Source organism: Talpa occidentalis, unplaced genomic scaffold, assembly GCF_014898055.3.
Source record: "Talpa occidentalis isolate TD23 unplaced genomic scaffold, MPIMG_talOcc4v2.1 talOcc4.5, whole genome shotgun sequence".
In the NCBI taxonomy this organism is placed as follows: domain Eukaryota; kingdom Metazoa; phylum Chordata; class Mammalia; order Eulipotyphla; family Talpidae; genus Talpa; species Talpa occidentalis.
The window spans coordinates 27,049,159-27,071,150 of NW_023604861.1; positions in this window are offsets into that span (position 1 = coordinate 27,049,159).

Consider the following 21,992-nt stretch of genomic DNA (forward strand, 5'->3'; position numbering starts at 1 on the left):
CACTGTCATGGACTGTTCTGCCTGTTTTCTTCAATGTATTTTATATTATGGGGTCTTACATCCAAGTCTTTAAAGAATTTTAATTTAAATTTTGTGTAAATTGTGACATGTAATCTAGTTTAATTTGTTTCCATGTGATTGTAAAGTTTTTAGCACTGTTTGTTGAAAAGACTCTCTTTCTATAATGTATACTTTTGACTCCTTTGTTGTAGATCAACTGTCCTTGTAGGAATGAACTTATTTCTGGGCTCTCAACTCTGTTCCATTGGTCTGTGTGTCTGTTCTTTATTCCAATACCATACTATTTTGATTATTATAGTTTGTAGTGTAGTTTTATGTCCTGACAGCTGATACCACCTCTCTCCTATTTTGTCAATATTGCTTTAGCTCTTCGGGGTCTGTTCTTTATTCCTATACCATACTATTTTGATTATTATAGTTTGTAGTATAGTTTGATGTCCCGACAGCTGATTCCACTTCTCTCCTTTTTTGTCAATATTGCTTTAGCTCTTCGGGGTCTTTTATGGTTCCATGTGAATTTCAGTATTGTTTGTTCTGTTTCTTTGAAGAATATCATTGAAACTTTGATAAGGATTGCATTGTATCTGTAGATTACTTTGGGTAGGATGACCATTTTAACAATGTTAAATCTTCCAATCCAACTTTTCAATTTCTTTGTCTTCTCTTTCCACACTATCTGGGTCATTTCATTATGTGGGTCACTGAACTCCAGTTATACTAGTATGTTTTATAAATTGCTATAGAATTTTTTTATCTCCTGTATTGATCTTTTTGCATTCTGCATCTCCCTTATTGTCTTATTAAAATATTCAATTAATTCTTTTCCATTAGTTCTATTTATCATGACATTTATTTGTTTTCTGCATTTTCTTCCATTTCTTTGGATTTTGTTACCAGGGCAATTTTGAAGAGAAGGTAATAAGATTAGGAAGATAGGATCTTTCATATATCTGTGCTTGTATTCTTGACAGTTTTTCTCTTCTTATGGTGCCATAATCCTTGATGTTTCAATTTGCTATACGTTGTGCTTTTTTGTTTGCCCTTTTGCTATTTTAGATCTTCTCCCCAGGAGAAAAAGGTGGTATTCTGCAGCATTAACAATTTCTGAACTTCAGGGGAAGTCTGATATGATACACCATACACACTGGAGTGGGGAAGGCTGGTACTACTCCTGATTCCCCACACTGGCAACCAGCATTCAGGATAATGTCCCATATAAACTGTGCTTCTGGGGAAACTAGCAGTTTCTGGTTACAAAAGTTGGAAGTCAGCTTGGAGGTTTCAATGGTATGGGGCAAAGAAGGGAAATGTGGATCACCTGACTTTTCAAATCATGTCCAAGAGCTCCCTGTAACTGACATTATGTGTTATGCTTAGAGAGTCTGTTCTGGAGGATCAGGGAAGCACCTGAGCAGGGAAGGGCCAATAATCCAACTATGTGCAGGACCTCAACTCTTCCAACTCACTGAGGCTGTTGATTGCTGCCTGCAGGTTGTGCTCATTGTGGTTACATGCAACTTTGTGGGTACATGACTGCCCACTTTGGGAAAAGGACTGGAGGTTGTACAGGGGGGGAGGGTTGATTGATTTCCTTGACTTTCTAAAGTCTTTCCAGGAACCTTCTGCTGGAAAGGCTAAGAGAAATACACCCATGAGGCTTATAGTTTCAGGCAGAGAAAGGAAACTCCCATGCAGGGAAATGGGAAAGATCTTGTTATATTCAGAGATATTCTCTGCTGACTTCCCAAATCTCAAAGATTTGTTGGCATGGGGAATATGCAAGTATTTTTCACTGATGCCCTTCATGGCAGACTCTGCTTTCACTAGAGTTTGCACTTTTCATACTGAGTAGAGACAAACTAAGAAGGCTGGGGAACTTGGTAGAGGAAGGACAAGAATCCCTCCAGTTGAACTGGCATAGTTCCTGAATTACTGTTTCTCAGAGTTCCCTACCCTTCCCTGAGGTTGCTTTCTTTCCTCATTGCTGAGACACTATCCTCATTTACCCAGCTCTGTTCCAGAAGTGGCAGCTTCCTCTAGTTGCTTATGCTCAATGTCCCTAAAGGAGACAATGGCTCAAGGATCCTGTCTTTTATTTTATTTTTATTAGTAAATATTTATTTTTAATCAAAATTTATTTTAATACTGTATATTTTACCAATTTTTGACCCTTTGTATCTTATTTAAGGCACTCTTGCAGGAGACATTTGCATGTTGAGTTGATGAAAATAAGTTACTGTATTTCTTATCTTGCATACCTGGACTTTTGCCATAATTTGTTGGCCATAGCAGTTTTTATTCACTCTTTTTGAAAACTACATAAAGTTTATACACACTCACAAATATGTGCACTTATATTTTTCCTAATAGATAAATCCCTGCTAAAGTTCAATAAATTCTTATTTCTCTGGCACTTCGTAATCATTTCTTAATTTACTTATTTATCTATATATACCTATTAAATCAACTCAACTCATCATAGATTACTATGTCTTCATGCTGTACAGTTTTGGATTACTCATATAAATAAGACAGTCTTGAGCCTACAAAATAAACAACCAAATAGGAAATTATTAATATTAATAAATATAATTAGGTATATGCAAGTAATGTTTCTAAAGAGGCTTATTTTGAAAGTGGGTTAGTATTATTTTGATCATGTATTTCATCTTCAAAATACCATTTTTCACATTTTATTTTCACAAGTCTGTATGCAAATTACACTGTTATTAAAAAAGTGTACTCCTTTTTTATTTAAAAATATTTATTTGAATTTAAGTAACATATCAAAAGACATGTGTTCCAAATTTGATTTTGGATATGCAAATGTGCTATTGCCTTTTTATTTCTAAATGGTTAACATACATCTGGAAAAGTATCAACCTATACCATTCAATCATATGCAATGTTGCAATCCAATGTTACCTGATTGAAAAATAGATACAATTAAAGTAAAAGTGGCATTTTAAATACATTATTTGAATGGTTCCATTTGTATTAACTAAGTTTCCCATGGAAAAGAATGGAGTCCGATTGACAACAAATGCCCCATTGAAATGTATGCCGTTTAATGGTGATTCATCCCCACAAGATTGAATTCATGTGTAGTTTATAGATCACATAGTAAGAGAAGGAAGAGACCTATTAGACAAGTAAGTCTGGGTTGCCTACTTGGTTGATTAGAGTCCCCAAATAGAGGACAGAACATTTGATCTAGCCAAAAGGCCATGAACAAAAGCTATTTTAATTTATTGCAATTAAAATGAATGGGATTCAATCTAACACATTTATGAGAATGCGATAACTATCCAATCACATTCATTTCAGTGGGGTGTGTTAGTCATCCAATTCTATTCATTTCCATGGGGATCCATTATTTATTGAATCACATTTATTTAAATGGGGATTCATTAGCTAAAAAATCTAATTAGTTTCCATGTGCATGCATTAGCTATCATGTCATCCTTCCTTTCAAAGACAATTCTCTAGTTATCAAATCCCATGCATTTATGTTTGGACTGGATTCTAGAGTTTGAAAAAGCTGTTACTCTTAATTAAATGGTTGCAATAAACTGTTATCGTTATTATACTGTTGCATATTTAAGAGTATTTTCTAAATATCCAAAGAATTAGTCACCCCAGTTTTGAATAGCTAAATGAAATTATCACTCAAGCAATAAAACATTTAATTTAACAAATGTCCAAAGGTCTAATATAATTTAAAATATGAGGATGGTATTACCTCTCTAGGTCAGACTGTGTCATATTTTTTTCTGAATCCTAGCCATTTGGTGAAGTTTTCATGTTCAAAGAGATTTTGAAAATGAGGGGAAAAAATGTCAACCTGCTAAAAGGTTATAGCGTTAGTTGCTTAGATTTATGAGTTATGTACAGTAAACTAATGCAATAGTATTTATGTGTTATTAGAACCATAATTGGATAGATTTCATTGAGACATTTTGGCCACAATTCCAACTCCTCGATTATTAAAAATAACCCATGTTTTAAAGAAACCAGAGGTTTACATTATACCAAGTCAAGTGAATAATTTGAATTTAGCCATTGTTGAGGTATAGTAAGCAACAAATGCAGTTACTGAGAGAACAACACATAAGCTTTTCCTAAAATATCTTGATACAACCCCCATTTTATGCAGCAACTATAGATTTTCCAAATATTAAATAATTTCAAGTAATAAAGTGATTCAAATCACTTTAATTTATGAAAAGCTCAGGAATATAGAATGATGTGATTATGTTAAATTAATAATATTTTAAGGCTGTATTGACCCAAGGGACTTTTTTGATAAGTGGATGTTTAACACTTCTAGGTAGTTATTAAATTATTTAGCTCTTTCAACTTATTACCACATTTTGCATGTTTCATACTCATAAACATCTTGCTTGCTTTACTTTAAATTTAATAGTGCCATCATTTGCTTTAGTGATTTCTTTTGAGAAAAATATGGAGATATATAGAATTTGCAGTTCTTCACATAGCAAAGGAAATAAACAAATAAAATTCTTGTGCTGACTGCTAATTATATTAAATATTTTCTTTTAATAGTTTGTTCATTTAATAGTTAAGAACAATTTAATCTTCTTAGTGTTTTGTAATATTTGTATCACTCATTTTTAAAAAAAAACATAAAACAATGAAGAAAACAAAATATAAATTTGCAATGATATGCTGGAAAGTCAAAATGACTGGAATTGAATTCTTCTAATGTTGTTATTGTTGAGACCTGGTAAAGTTATTTATTCTATGTCTTTATCTATAATATGAGGAGAAAGTAAAGATTCTATGTAATCAATTTTTATGACAATTATGTATTATAATTATTGTAAACTGCTTATTGTGTGCATGCTCCCTTTAATACATGTATAAATCTATAATGCTTCTATTAATATAGTATATATTTTATGTAAGTTAGCAATTTATAATCATTAATTTTTTTAGATATGAAAAGTGATTAGTAATACACTTCCATCTAAGGAGTTTTTTCCTTCAATTTTTTGTTATGAGAATAAATAACCTCAACTATATTTTAAAAAATGTAATAGCATTGTAACTCAGAAAAAAAACATTATTTTATCCTCACCACGTATATATAAAATATATAGTTATTTATGTAGAATTCTTATTTATAACTGAAGGCAAAAAAGATAGTCCCAGATTAACTGGTAAGTCATATTCTAAAATTATTTTGGTATACACACTTGTTTTTCCACAGTAGTTGTGTCCTTCATCTCAGTTAAACACTGTGTTGATGTGAGGTGCTGAGTGACTGTGGAAAGCAGGTAAATATGTGAGCCTATGAATGGTGTCCAAGGGACCTGGACTTTCTCCTTCCTTGCAAAGAAGCATGGAAGTGCTTGTAAGGCTCAATAAACTAACAAAAGTATGGCGTGGAAATGAAAAGACCCCTCACTCAGGAATTTCAATATCAGAGTGAAATGATTAGTGCCTTGGTTTAAGGCAGTATGTATAAGCATGTTTTCTGATGTACTAATTATTGCACATCTTTGATTAAATAGTGGTTTTAAACAGACAGCCATGTTAAATCTCATAAAGTAACACTTATCATCACTACTCATCAAATCTATAGCCAAGTATTATGTGGATTAGAAGCAGAGAAGATAGAGGATTCTGAAAGGTCAAATCTTCTAATCAACTGAATATCCAAAGAATTATTTAATTTTTTAATTGAATGAATATTATTTGCCTCAACAAATCTGATCCCCCCTTCTCCTCCATGCCATGTGATGTGTAAAATGTGATCAATTACATAAAATACAAAACAACCCTTAATTTTGTGCTACTTATTAATAACTAATGCTGTAACCCTATCACACTTAGTTAACTCATTATATTCCCTACATATTATTTAGGTAAACATGCATCAAAAATTACATCAGCTTTTCATGCTATACAAATTTTAAATCCATATCATACTTCTAAGTCGTGGGAGTTGAATATTTTAGTATATTTTTCCCAAAGATATTTCTGGGAATTTCCAACTAGAAGACTTGGACATCCACAGAGTCACCTCAGTATACTTTCTCTCCTCAATCTTTTGTGATAGTCATCTTATTTTTTTTTCATATTGTTATTACCCCACTCAGACCTTTTTCTCTTTCATGATGATTTTTCTTTTATATATTGATATTAGAAACTGACCATTATCCCAGACAGTAACTTCAATCATGCTATAATCTTTAAAAGTGTTTTACCCAATGCATTAAAATAATAAATAAATAAGAGGGCCTCCCTGGTGTCCCCAGGGGTTAAGACGCAACCTATGAAGTTATTTGTAGCCACTGCAGCATGAATTTGATCCCTGGCCAGGGAGATACCCACATGCTGCAGCAGACCTCTCCTGACTTGCCCGCTGCTCCCTTCAGCAGTGTATTTCAGTCAATCTGTCTGTTCTGTTCCTCACTCTGTCTCTGGTGAATCTTCTTACCTCCCACACCTCTGGCCTATACCCCAGTTCTTGTATGCATAAATAAATAAATCTTTAAAAATAATAAGTTAAAAATGGGGGGAGGATACTGGAAAGACAAAATTATATTTATTAGGTTGTTCTCTAAGTTCATAGAAATAGGTCATTCCATAGGTATCTCCCTAAATAGCATTCTAAACTTCCTGTACTCCATCAGGTACAAGACATCTTTCTCTACATTACAGGGAAACCCTGGGCTTTTTTCCACTACATGTCAGTTTTATACCCAAAATTAAATTTTAAAAAAACCTGAAAAAAAGGGCTTCTGTATTTCTGAACCATATTCAGTATTATAAACCAATGCTACCCCAATTAAAAACATTTTAAAAAATGAATTAGGGAAAGAAACTTATAAATGTGTAGGATATATCAAATGTTGAAAAATAAAGCTGTAGTTTAATAATGATACAAGAGTAGAAGTAACAAATATTGAGAAGGTAAAAATCAACCACCACAAGTTACAATCCTGTCTTCCTACTTCAGGTAATGGACCTACAGAATCCTCATTTTCTACTCTAAAATAGTACACATCTCAGCTCATCTTCTAAGGATGATTGGCAATGAAAACAACATTTTCATCTCATTTCTAGGAATTTGTTTAGTCATAGAGCTACCAAGAAAGACCATCAGGGCATAATGGCAGATATAATATCATGTACCAGAATCTTGACACTGAGTATAGGGCACTGTTTGAACAATGGGTAGACAAGCAATTCAAGTTTAATCTTCTTTTATTTTCTGCCACCAGGTAAGATAGACCAAAACCCACTGTGTTGATCCTACATTGTTTCAAACATTATTCCAAGAATAAGATCCTTGCTTGATATTTCCATCATTAAAAGATCCTGGAAAATTATTTTTTCCAAATTCCAGGACAGATTTTCTTATAATTGGGAAAAAGGCCCCTGAAATCTGACCCTCTGTGGTTTTCTGGGAAAAGGACATGGTAGTAATGTTAAACAAAATGTCTCTGGGTTTAGGTATACCTCAGGCTTTTATGTACATTTAACTTTATAATTTTGGAATAGTGGGGAGATCAGATGTTAGTTATCATGCTATTACATATATTTCAGAAAATTCAAAAATATCAGAAATAATTAATTATAAAATGGGGAAGTGTTGGAATTATATGAATTCTAGTCCTTGGTTATTCAAAAATAAGATTTTGAAAAAATTCATTACCCATATAAGTATCTCAGTATCTTCAGTTATTAAACAAACTAAATTCATAATAGACTATAAAAATATTTGACAAAGTACTATTCCAAGAGAAATAAAGCTGAAATTTTTGTTCATTGGATGACTAAATGACTCTTTGTATTTTAGGAATTTTCTTGCCTTTTTGTCTGTCCCATCCCCAGGAATTAATGTTGCTTAAGTTTTAGTACCACTGATCTCTCCAACATCATGTCTAAGTTTCAAGAATTTGGTTTATACTTATACAAAAACATGTATTAAAAAAAGTCAGGGTGTGACATCATGAAAAGTGCCAAGTTTTATAATCAGAGACATTTCCAAATCTCAACATTGTCACACTGAGCTATACCTATGAAGTCAATTTATTTAACATCTCTAAATGTTAGATTTTAGCATTTGAAAAGGGATATAAATGCCTGCCTTAAATTATTGTTATTGTTAAACTACAATGTATGTGGTTGTTATAGCACAATAATGCCCAATAAATGATAGTTTCATTCAAAAGATCTGAAAATAGAATAATATCTGTTTTATTTGTGACATAAGACTAGGTAAACAAAATTCTCTTGTGCATTTGTTAAGGCACAAAAACTGCTTTTATATTTTCATTATTGTAGAGTAGAGTTCTTAGTATAACAGTCCATCCTGATAGAAATATCACAATGGTAATTTCTCAAGAAATTTAACATTTAGTTTATGCAGGTCTCTATTCTGAGCTCAGATAAAAACTTTTCTATCTCAAGTTTTCTATTTCAACACTCAGGATTCTATGTATGTAACATTTATGACATTTGTTATTCCAAAGGAACAGCCTTTACTCTACCCCAGGGTTTCCTATACCACCATGATTGTATGTAAAGCTTTCAGTTGGTAGGAATTCCATTGTAGTAAATGTCTTTTTTTGCTGAAAAACCACTAATGAAACATATTCTGTAGCTGTTTTTACTTATGAAATAAAGGATTAGGAACAATGGTGATTAAAAAAAATGAAATTAAGACAACAAATCCAAATTATTTGTAACAAAGTCTTGAGACACTGAATAATTGCAGAAATAACTTGTCTTTGGCAAGAAGAGAATGTTCAAATTTTCCTTAACCTAATAAAAAAAAATAGACTACTGAACTCTGATTTGTCTTGGTTAGAAACCTAGTAACAAATTTAATTGTCTTGTTATTGTAGAAGGGGAGATGAATGATAGAATTAGCAAAGAAAGATCTCTGTTGTATAGCTGTTGACCATAAAGTGCTGGTAAGAGAGCCTTTCATTTTTAGGGAAAAAATATGCAGTTCACTTATCAATTAACTTTATTAATTACTCATTAAATATAATATAATAAATAGCTATGGCAAAGGCAAGGAGTAATGAAAGTATCTGTATCTTTGTAGATGATATTAAAGTGTATATGTACATATATAGCTATAAACTCAACAAATGTGATATTATAAGTTTGTTATATGGGCATTTATGTGAGCATATTTTTCATAATGGAATTCTAACACTTATGCAAACAGGAACAAATGAGAATGAAAAAAATAGACCTTAATTTCAGGATCATAATATTCCGGAGTTCTATTGGTAACTCAGATATTTTCAAAAGATCCATAGTCTACATCTAAATTCTCAAAGACAGAACCATATGAACTATAATTTTATATGTTTTTAATTAGCAATTTTTAATACCTCATACTGCAGTGGTGACTTTTTTATGCTAGAATATCCCCCCCTGTTTTCCTCCTGAGAAGGTGGGTCACATATCATGTAGCAGGCTCTTGGCACTTTAATTTCAACTACCTTGGCTTTTGAAAAGCATCCTATACACTTCACAGTTTCTGTTTTGCTATCAATGTAACAGCTTTTTGAGATATGCAGCAGTATACACTATGCATTTTAGATTAGAATCTGGCCCCCACATACACTTTTAATCATTTAGCTTTCTGGGGGCTTCATCATTTCTGTTAATGGAAAGAAGACATTTAAACATCTTTTGCAATCATTGTATTTGCAGCCTGATCTATACACTAGCTCTAGTGCAAGGACATTTGATCATATATACTATGGCACCTTTTATTCAGTACCCCTTCCTATTCATTAAATGAGAGAGATTATTGTTTCATCTAATAGGGTGATAAAATAAAGCACTTATATTTGGGTGTTGAATTACCTGGACACAGTCATCTCAGACATAATTTCCATTAGATAGCTGTGCTATTGAGTGTCTAGTGATTAACAATGCACTCAGAAAGTACATTTTGTCATTTGAATTGGTGATTTTATTTTTACCAGAAATCAACACTAGAAGGTATCAGAATTGTCTTGAAATAATTTTATATCTTTGAATAATAGCAGGTTCTCACCTTTCTAGTTAATTTTAAAATTTTTTTCTAGCTATTTTAAAGTGACAAAGGGTAGACACCCCAGAAGTTTTTCTGTGATTTTAGTAAAAATTTTGATCATTGTTTAAATTCAAAATAACAACAGCACTCAAAATAGCAACAATGTGCCTAAAAATTCCTTTTCTAAAACCATTTTTCTAAAAAAAAAATTTCCTCTGTAACCTCACTACCTCTCTGAGAAATCTCTCAATATAGACAAAACTTCTATCGTTATTTTTAATTAAATGGTGTGGGAAGACAGTGTTAAATAAAACAACATGGCACACAATCTTCTACTTGAATTGTATCATTTTATGTAATTGAGTAACTTATATTATGAAAAGAAATATACAACATTTTTGAAGTTTTTATTTTTCAGAACATTGTTTTCTGAAAATAGAAAATAGTTTCCAAAATGATTCACTGCCATTCTCATATCTTTATACTATAGCAATAAAAATAGTTTTGGTACATATTATCCTATAGATATATTTGAAGAAAATATAATCTAAAAACTCAAATTTATGAGTAACTAATAGACACATTTAAATTTGTACCAAATCTTACAATTTTTCCAAGTACTCCATACATTTCCCTGAATCTGTTAATTTCATTTCTTCTTTAAGTATAATGCCATAACCAGATATTACGCTTAATTTCACATTCTATGATTTAAAATAATTATAGACATGTGGCTTATGCGTGAAATCCGTATTTTGTTATACTTTCACTATAATATTCCCTGTGGTTTGGCAGGATGTGGGAGGAGAAGAGGAAGGAAAAATTTCTCATTCTGCCCTGTTGGATTGGTGAAAATAGATTCACTTAGAGAAATACATAGTTATGGTAGGCTGTAGAATGATGAGATGGAAACTAAAGTTCTAAATTAAGAACTATGGCAAAAGGAAAACAACATTTTTAATTTATTTCCAACAGAGCAGAACCTAGTCTTCAAAGACTCCAAAGTCTAGCCATTAAATAATAAGGTAGTTTTTATTGCGGAGACATGCAGGATATCCAATATAATTAGATAGTAGGCCCTGGAGGATTTATAGGACTTAGGATTTTTAAGTCAAAGAGCTAAGTAAGCCAGTATTAAAAGACCTACCCTCAGTATGAATAAATCCCACATCTGTAAGTTGTTTTGGGGATTTTGCTTTGAACCTTGTGAGGTGCTGTGACTCAACAGTAGTTTCTCTTCTATCCACTTCATCCATGTTTAACCTTATGTTGGGTAGTCTTTGCTCTGTCTCTCTCTCTCTCTCTCTCTCTCTCTCTCTCTCTCTCACACACACACACACACACACACACACACGCACACACTCCTCTACACCCCTAGTTGTACCGCTGTATTTTTCTCTTCTTTTTTCTTTAGATACATGCTTGCCTCCAAATCATGTACATTAAGTGCTAAAATATATCTAATACCAAAAAGATTATTTTCAGATTTTAAATGCTACCTAATAAAGGGATATTGCACTGCTTATTTATTTCTCAAAATTGAACATAGAAACATTTCTTGTACACAATTATACTCACAATAAAGGTGTAGTTTTCCAAATTATTTATAATGAACTATTAACTTAGAAAGAGAAAAATGAGCCAATGTGATTTAACATGTGATAGAGAATTTTATGGACAGAAAATTCAATAGCTGGCCAAAATATGTTTTGTGCTCTGATAGTCAGTGTGAGGCATTGTTTAGATTTATTATATTTCTCTCCAGTTCAATCTTGTCGTGTAGCTTTTCTTGTCTCCCCTGGGTCCATTTCTCTTGGTTTGCTTTGTCTTCAGTGTCTAAATCTGGAAATCTCCTTTCTTTACTTTTGCCCATTCTTTCTTTATGAAAGGTTTCTTGATGTAAGCGTTTTCCCGTCATTTTAATTTTTTAAACAAATAAAAGAGAGCTGCATGCATGTATTAATCCATTTTTAATAGCCACTACTGAACAACAGGGCATTTTCTTGGTATTGTTTTGAATTGCTATTATCTAAAAAGTGTTTTATTTTTATCAATATCTATTGTGACATTCAGTTAAAATGACAAAGACTCCCATGCTGGGCAAACTGAAGAAACACTTTGGTTCACTGAATAAAGGACTGAGACTGGCTGTGAAGGATTTTTTAAAAAAAATTTTGTGCATAGTCTATTGATGCTATAGTTCCTCTTAAATTATATTCATGTGCTATTAAGAGAACATGTTATTTATTATACAGATAACTTTTTCACATGGTCAGCTACAGTTATGTAAGATTTGGTACATTGCTGCCATCTATGGACAGAAAATGAACACTGATTTTTAACATTAAACGAGTCTGACTTTCACGTACATGTACATGCCTTTTATGAAACTCTTAGGAATAACAATATATTTATTTCTACATATAAATTAAATCGAGTTACTGATAAGTATGTCAACTCTGAAAAGCATCCATTTGAGAGATGGATTTAGTGAGCACAGCTATCCAGTTCACTTCACTGTGTGGCTATAGGGCAGCCTCACATAAGTTGATGAAGTATTTTACCATAGCTGTCTTTTGAGATTATAGGAAGAGGATATACAATTATATCACCAACTCCATTTTTTAAAGAGGAACCAAAGGCTAGAAAGTGTTAATGATTTGCCTAAACCTCGGAATTTATTGGGAAAGAATTTAGTTGAATAAAAGTCAATTGGGACATCTTTCTAACTTTGTGGGGCCTGGAATTTCAGAACATTTGCTCTGAGAGGTACTTGACTCTTGCTCAAATTAACATCATGTATAAGCAACCACTACTAATCAGAATTCTGTCCACTTATTCTTTCTAAAATGTTTGATAGCCTAATCTGGTGTTAGAGCTCTTTCAGCAACTGAGAAACAATTGGGATCAAGAAAGAAAAGGTCAGGCCTCCCTGTTGGTACAAGGGGTTAAGTCTCAGCACTATCAAGCTATAGGCAGGCAGCCGCTGCAGCATGAGCTCGATCCCTTGCCAGGGAGCTAACCCACAGGGCACAGCAGACCTCTCCTGTCTCGCCTGCTGCTCCCTTTAAGAGTGTATTTCAGTAGATCTGCCTGTTCTGCTCCCCACTTTGTCTCTAGTGAATCTTCTCAGCCCCCTGCACCTCTTGGCTACACCCCAGCCCTGTATGCATAAATAAATAAAGTAAATCTTAAAAAAAAAGGAAAAAAAAACGAGGAAAGAAAAAAAATCCCTGAATTTTTTGAACTCACGCCTAACTAAATGGACAAGATCAGTCCTGACAGTAATAAGACAAATGAAAAAAAGTAAGATTGTGTAATATGCTAGTGAGGATCAGGGCATGGAAAGCCCTTATGGGAATGTAATAAGAAGTAAAAAATAAAATTAAGGCTTTCAGGAAAACATAGCCCAGATGAGAAAGCAGAACAAATAATACTATAATTATACAAAATAATGATGCCATACTAGGGAATAGTGAAAAACAAAATAAAATAAGTACTTCACATTCTAATGCCTGGATTTCAGGACTTCAGAATTACTATAATAAAATACATTCTCTTAGAAAGGTAGAGGATGGTGTCACAAAGAGTAATGGCAGCATGTGAGTTTTATTTTATTTTTTTTTTAAGATTTATTTATGCATACAAGAGCTGGGGTACAGGTCAGAGATGCGGAGGATTCACCAGAGACAGAGTGGGGAACAGAACAGGCAGACTGACTGAAATACACTGCTGAGGCGGGCAGAGGGTGAGACAAGAGAGGTCTGCTTCACCATATGGGTTGCTCCCTGGCCGCCTGGGGATCGAACTCTGCAGATTGCTTCATAGTGCGCTGCTTAACCCCTTGTGCCACCAGAGAGGTCCCACATAGAGACCATACATAAAGAAAGAGAGAAAACACTTGGAAACAAATGCATTTGGGGGTAAATGAAGGAATGTGATTTTAAGAATCAAGGTAGGGCCTTCCCTGGTGGCTCAGCGGTTGAGCCCTGGGCTGCGAGGCTGCCCGCAGCCTCTGCAGTGCCGGTTCGTTCCCCTGCCACCGGCGAGGGTTCCACAAAAAAAAAAAAAAAAAAAAAAAAAAAGAATCAAGGTAGGCCTCCCTGGTGGCGCAAGGGGTTAAGATGCAGCCTGTGATGCCATCCACAGCCTCTGCAGCATGAGTTAGATCCCCAGGCTGGCCAGGGAGCAACCCGCATGGCACGGTAACCTCTCCTGACTCGCCTGCTACTCCCTTCAGCAGTGTACTTCAGTTGATTTGCCTGTTCTGTTCCCTGCTCTGTCTCTGGTGAATCCTCTCACCCTCTCCCACACACCTCTGAACTGTGCCCTAGCTCTTATATGCATAAATAAATAAATCTTAAAAAAAATAAGAATCAAGTTACAGGAGGAACATGCCTTTCTTTTTCTTCTTCTTATTTTTTTTTTACCTCTAACGTGAGCATTTAGTGCCACCTCAGGTTTTGGTAGTACATTTTCAAACCCTTTCTGTATTTTTATTTTGTTTTTAATAGGGGCCCTTTTGTGCTATATCAAGAACCTCATCTGAAAGTAATCTTTTTTTTTAATTACATAAGTTTCCTTTAAAAAAATGCTGCATTAAGCTTGGTTATTCTTAACATATTTATTCTGATTTACATTGTGAAATACTTAGGAAATACTCATTGAGACTTTTAGCAAGTAAATTAGAAAAACAGAAGAAAATGTAACAAGTAAATAATTGCTAATATATTGTCTTCTGTGGATGAAGTGAGAATTTTTATTGAAATATTAACATTCTCAAAAATTCTTCTAATCAAACTTTCTATGATATTGCACCAGATAACATTTTCTTCAATGAAGTCAACTTAAATTCTATTAACTCGTTATATAGGAAAAATACACAGTGGCTCCCTGTTTTAGGAAAGAACATTAAAAATATACAATTCAAATTCCTTGTAAGTAGAGACACCTTACTCCATGTCTAAAGGATACCATAAAGGAATATAGCACAAGAAATATCCAAGATAGAAATTTCAGTATCCCAGATCAAGTATCCATAAGCAAAAATGTGTGGTAATTTTCTTTTTGTTAAGTTAGTTGTGAAGGTAGGAACATAGGTATAAGACATAGCAAGCATTTCTTTAATGATTTGTAGATACATGTTTATTTATAATTTATATCCATAGAGATTACTCTTTAGCCTGTCTTATTCTATAAACATAAATAATCCATACTGAATCTAAAATCCAAAGTTCATCTTTGGGTATGAAACTGAGTCAATGAATTTTTGACTTTCTATCCAAAGGCAATGATACTAATTGAAAGCACAGTACATTTTAGTTGTTATTCAAGCAAGATACACAGTAATAAACCAACTTTTCTCATTTTATTTGTCTATTTTGAATAACACTACTGCATGAAATGCATCACATGGCTATTTTTTATTTTCTTCACAAATTGAAATAAATTGAAATCTGAACTAAATGTTTTACTGCACAAGCTATAATAAACATTTTGATTCAAGTCCTTTCATTTTTTTTTTGCCCTGTTCTAGGAACTTGACTATTTTTATACCATTACTAACTTAAAATCATCAACAATCTTAAGTACTCTAACATACTGCATCTGACCTTTTGCATTTAAGCATTTATTCCAGGGAAGCATGGATCCCACATTTAATTCTCATTTGAGGTTATTTATAGATTTCTAATCATCTTGCCTTTCTGAGTATTTCTAATTTTGTTGAAAATTTGTTTCATTGTAACTTTTGGAGAGAGAGTGAGAGACCTATTATAGACAGCTTACTTAAATCAACTGAAGAATGGAGAATAGTGAGGGAAATTTTTCTCAAGAAAGGTGTTTTTCTGCCTTGAGTGTTATTTTCTTAATATACTGAGGTTAAGCCAGAAATATACCTTCCTTGAGCAAATTTTGTGGGGAAGACAAGGAAAAGAAGACCATACAAGGAAGAGAAATAAGTAAAAGAAATGTGCAAAGGTAAGAAGGTACAGGCATACTCTCCATGTTCATTACATGAATTACTGTATATTTTTTTAGCCTTTCTCACACATGCACACACATAGCTACACAGACACACACACACAAACACACTCACCATGAATCATTTCCCTGCATGTAAAGAGTACAGACAATAAGAGTATTTCTTTAGAGTTTTCATATTTCCAGTTTAAGTGTGGAAATTGTAGGAATTTGAGACAATTCCATGCAACTTCTAGGGAAATTTGTATCTTCTGAAAAAGTGAATAAAACATCAAAATATTATCTGCAATTTTTCTGTATAAGATATAGTTTTAGTATCTTAAAACAGAAGAAAATAATAAACTGAAGGTAAAAAGTTTGTAGGCCATAGACCATAGAGCCAACTAAACACTTATATAGATGAATTTTCCCCCAAAGTCTGCAAGATGATAATGGTTCAGACGATGTTAACTTGATGTCACCAAGTAAATGATTGTGCTCAGGAGGAGCTAGGTACAGTTTAAAGGTTAATGGCTACTTGCATAAGTGTATACACTGTATTTACACAGGCATAGATTCCTTCTATAAATTGTTCCAATGAGACTAGCAATTTCTAGTTTCCAAGCTCCAAGTCTCGACCTAAGATCAAAAAAGATGGCAGAGTATTCTAAAGAGTGTTCATACAGCATAGTCTGTAACGATGTTGGTAACTTCTCATTTTATGTCTTGAAATATTTCAGAGTGTAAACAAAATTGACACAGTACTGGAAAATTTGGACATTTGAAATTCCAAAGCATTGACTGAAACCTGGGTTTAGGGGTAGAAGTAAGGGAGGTTTAAAAAAAAACATACTTTCAGCACTAATGTGATCCTTATAGTTGACTAAAACTTAACTATCTTAACTATGTTAATTACTTTTTGGATAGTGATTACAACATTTTGTGAAAATAATGAACACTATTATTGAATATGCTAAGCAAAGCAAAAAATGTATAAGGGAAATTAGAAAAGGAGTGGAAAATGAAAATGAAACAAAGGAAATTTGTTATTTACTATCACCTATCAATGTACCCATCATTTATATTTGCTGAACATTTAAATTTTAGATGTCATCTTGTAAATATCCTTTCCAGTATGATGGACTTCTCTTGTGCATATATTCCAAAATATGAAAACATTTGGAAGATTTTATATTTCAATAAACATTTCACAGGAGTGAAATATTTCAACAGTTTTACAAGCAGTTGGTTATATCTATATTGTTTTCAATATGCAGCTTATTTGATATATAAAATTTCATGGGAATTTTAAGTTCTTCAGTACACCTGATTTCAGTTACACAGGTCCACCGCCAACCAAAAGTTCAGCTAATGACTTTTGAATGGCTGTCTTTATTTGCATGAAGATATTGATATGCCAGGTATTTCTTAGATACTGATCTGTCAGTCAAATCCTTTATCTTGAATATAATATCTAACTTCCACAGCATAGAAAGCTGTCCATTTATCTAAGACAGTCCCAGGCAGGCAGGAATATGCTGTCTTGGACTACATTCTTTCCTTAATATATAACCCATGTCTCTTGAATTGTCAGGTAATTTGAAAGGAAAAGTATCACTGTACATCTTTCTCATTCAAATTACATTGTCCATCTTCCTGCTCCTAGCCCTTACCCTGTCTGTATCTCTGGTAACTCTCTCAGCATATAAAATTAACTAGGCAAAAAATAGGAGAGTTTCCTATACTATTTTTTGAAATATGAACCTAAATTCTCAGTCTAATCCTTTTTCAGAATCTGTCATTTAATAAAAGTACATCAACAATTTACCCATTATTGGATGCCTAGGGAATTAGGGACTAATAGAGAAATGCTTAGATTTCTGACTCAGTAATGCAGCGGGGAGAGCCAAAGAACACTTTAGTTTTTGGTCATTAAAGAAGCAAAATCTCAATGGAAAATGAAGAGGGATGTGGAGCAATAGATGATCATGGAGCAATAAGGCCTGTGTCTAAAATGAAGTAGGGGCAAATGTTGGAAGAGCCAGGTTAGGGTATTCTGTTCTTTTATGAAGTGTGCTTTCATAAATGCATGCTGGGCAAGGCTTGGGGTCTGTTTGTCTGTGTGTAAAATTAGGTTTTTAATTGAAAGGGTTATTGGGAAATGAAAGAAGGCATGAATGAGTTGGAAACCCATCTTACAGCTAGTTAGAGATATATTTTATTGGCACTTTAACTTGCTTTCAGCAATATAGTTCTTTGGAAAATGCTAAGTGGGATATCCCCTCTGGAAAGAGCATGTATAGTTAAATATATTTTTGTGACCATGACAACTTCAAAATCACCAAATTAGTGTAAATAGAGACACACTATATTACTTAGACATTTTTTTTTTGTTCTTACAGAATTCAAGAAATTAACATACACACACACACACGCACATTTTGCTCAACAATAAAGAGGATTGTTTTCTTTTTTACTGGATCTGGAGTTAAGTTGTGGATACCGTCAGAGTTATTAGGAGAGCAGAAAATGCACTGATTTAATGTGTGAGAAAGCAAGGGTAAAGTAGAACTTACGATGATGTCTTTGAAAATCTTTTTCTCATGTAACTTCAGACATTTTCATTTGTTTTAAATGCAACTTGAAGGTGACAAAGTCTTAATTTGGAATGGGAGAGGAAACATATGTTTCTTCTTATTTAAAATGTAGACTTCAAAAGCTCCTTAAGGGCTATTTGCATAGTTAATGTGTTTCAGAAATAAAACATTCGAATTATATATAAATATTATTGAAAGTATTTGATTTTAAGAAATTGCAATCAAAATGGTATTCAAGTAGACCAAATTGCATATGATAGAATCTTTTTGTATTTTCTATTAAATTGGACACACTTGGAGATATGTACAAATTTAGCATGTCTGATAAACATGTTGTAACATGTTTAAATAAAAAAAATGTCTTCCAGACTTATGTTTATGCAAACTATTCTACAAGATTCCCATTGTTTAGGATATTTTATCATGTTTTTAAATGGATTTTGATTTTGAGATATCATTATTCTAAACTATTAGTATTTTTTAATTGATATTTATCACAGGGAACTAAACCAGCTAGTAGAATAAGAAAGAGAAGTAGAAAGGAGAAGGAAAGGAAGAGAGGAGGGAAGGGAGAGGAGAGGGGAGGCAAAGAGAAGGAAAAAGAGAGAAAGAGAAAGAAAAAGAAGTAAATTGAACCTTGGAATGTATTGGAAGAGCAACAATGAGCTCTAGTGGCAAGATGTTATAATGTCAAGCATGGGTGAAATTCAGCAATGATAGACAGTCTTCTCTTTATACATTCAGCAAAGATTTCTGAGTGCTCAAAAATGAAGATTAATTTGTGGAAATAAACATTCCTCTACATCAGAATCTCATTAACTTCCCCACAATAATAACTACCTGGGTAGTATATCTACAATTTATATATTGCATATAATTCATCTATCATAGTTTTTACAAAACAGCACCAACAAAATCAGTGTATTAACAACACATTTTATGCTGGAGATGACATAACTTATACTGCATCTGATCAAGTCATTCTTAAGTTAAAGTTGGAGTTTAAAAGAGTATTGATTTATGTGCTGTGCACTTGATAATATATGTAAGCCATCTCCTCCCTCTGTTCTACCATCTGCTTCTTTCACACACACAGGCACAATTTTAAAACAGGAAGAATGTTTCTTTTCTCTAAATCTGGCAAAACTATATTTTAATTCTTTAGTTCAAGGCAGTGGCAATGCAAAAATATCATTTAATAATATATACCAGACATCAGTCCAAACAAGTTTTTCGTTGTTATATTTTCACAAGTTTGGGCAGAACAGAGGCTTGGATTTTTTAAATATTTTGCTATTCATTTGTCTTGAGTTTTTTTTTTTTTAATCCAGGTACTTAATCAGAATTGCAAGTAACATTTGTATTGTTTCCGTATTTTAAAACTCTTTATTCACTGAGTAAATAATGTGCTATTTTTACTGTACTAAATATTAGATGGTATTTATTCAAATGATTTATTGCATTTTCTATAAGCAGCAATGATCATTTTGTTACCATTATTATCCAAGCTTATTTGAAAAGAATGCTAATGCTTAAAGTGGTTAAATAAAACATAAAATGCATATATTTCAGGTGAGGGATATGAATTCAAACAATCTGCCTTCAAATTCTGTACTCTTCCTACCATACCTCACTGCTACTGTCCTGACTTCTTTTTAGGACAAGTCCTCACAATGGATATAAAATTGCAAATACTACAACTATGAAATATATTTTCTATTGCATCAAAATTTACTATGTGTAAGTTGTTCTCACATATTAACATATTTAATTCTCTTAGAATAACCCTTAGAACTTAACTAAAAATTTTTACTCCATTCCAAAAGTTTTCATTGTGAAATAGCCACTACTCTTTAAGGAACTTTAGGTTTTAAAAGAAAAAAATAATATTTCCCCCCAGTTTCAGTTAACATATGAAGAAAAAAATCATCATGGCTTTAATCTTGAAACATAGCTACACATGCTTATAGTTAAAGAAATGTAGGAGGAAACCTGGACTTTGGTATGATATTATGTACCTATTTCCTTACAACACTTCCAGTTGCAAATCTAATTTAGTCAGGAATTTTGATCAGACTCAAATGGAAGGTATTTTGAGTGTGGGCAGTTCTGCCATATGGGATAACAGCATGGGGCACATGGCAATCACTTCCCACTGGACAAGAGTGTAGAGAGCTGTTTAATACCTGCTAAATACATCAATTAAAAATCCTTACTACTTGTAAAAAAAAATGCCATTCAAGAATCACGTTATTTAGCAGCTGTTACATTACCTTCCCTGTAGAATTATATAACTACAAATCCCATTTCAGTCAATTCTAGAGAGATTACCTGTCATGTTTTAACTAACAGACATATTGTAACTCAAAGAAACCTTCTGGACCAATTTTGTACATTAGCCTTAAGTTAGCTTCTAAATCAATATACTCACATACTTTGAAAAAGTAAATTTGTATAAAATATACAAAGAAATAATAGTGGAACTTAAAACTCAGTTTAGTCGAGTTTGATACATTAAATTATCATAAAACCCTCTGAATTTTTTCCAAATTAGATAGAAAGATAAATGAATAGATGGATAGGGAGGTAGACAGACCAACAGACAGATGATTACCACAATAAAGTTAGTTAACACATCCATTACTTCACATAGTTACCTATGTATGTGTAGGTGTGGAGAACATTTAAAATATGTTGTTAGAAAATATCAAATATATCATACAGTGTTTACTATAGATATTAGATATGCAGGATGTATTCATCTTTATTTTTTTTAATATTTATTTATACAAGCACTGGGTACAGTCAGAAGCTCAGGAGGGTGAGAGAATTCATCTGAGCCACAGCGGAGTGGAATGGCAATCACCACTATATTTTGTTTCTAGGAGTTTGTGTTATATAAATGATACAACATCACATATAAATGATATTATACAGTATTTGCCTTTCTCTGACTTATTTTACTTAGCAAGAAAAGGAAATAAAAGGCAACCAAACCAGAAAGAAAGAAGTAAAACTGTCTCTATTTGCACAAAACATGATACACACATATATATATATATACCCTAAAAATAAGAATGAAAAAAATCATCATACAAAAATCATTTATGTTTCTATATGCTAACAATGAAAATAAATTAGGAAAATAAGTCTATCTGTTGCAGTAAAAATAATAAAATGCCTAGGAGTTAATTTAACCAAAGAAATGAAAGACCTGTACACAGAAAACTGACTTTGAAGAAATAAATTAAAGAAGACACAAACAAGAGGAAAGGTATCCTATATTCACAGATTGCAAGAACTGATATATTAAAATGTCCGGACTACACAAAGCAATCTATTTATTCAATGTAAACCCTTTTTAAATGCCTATGATT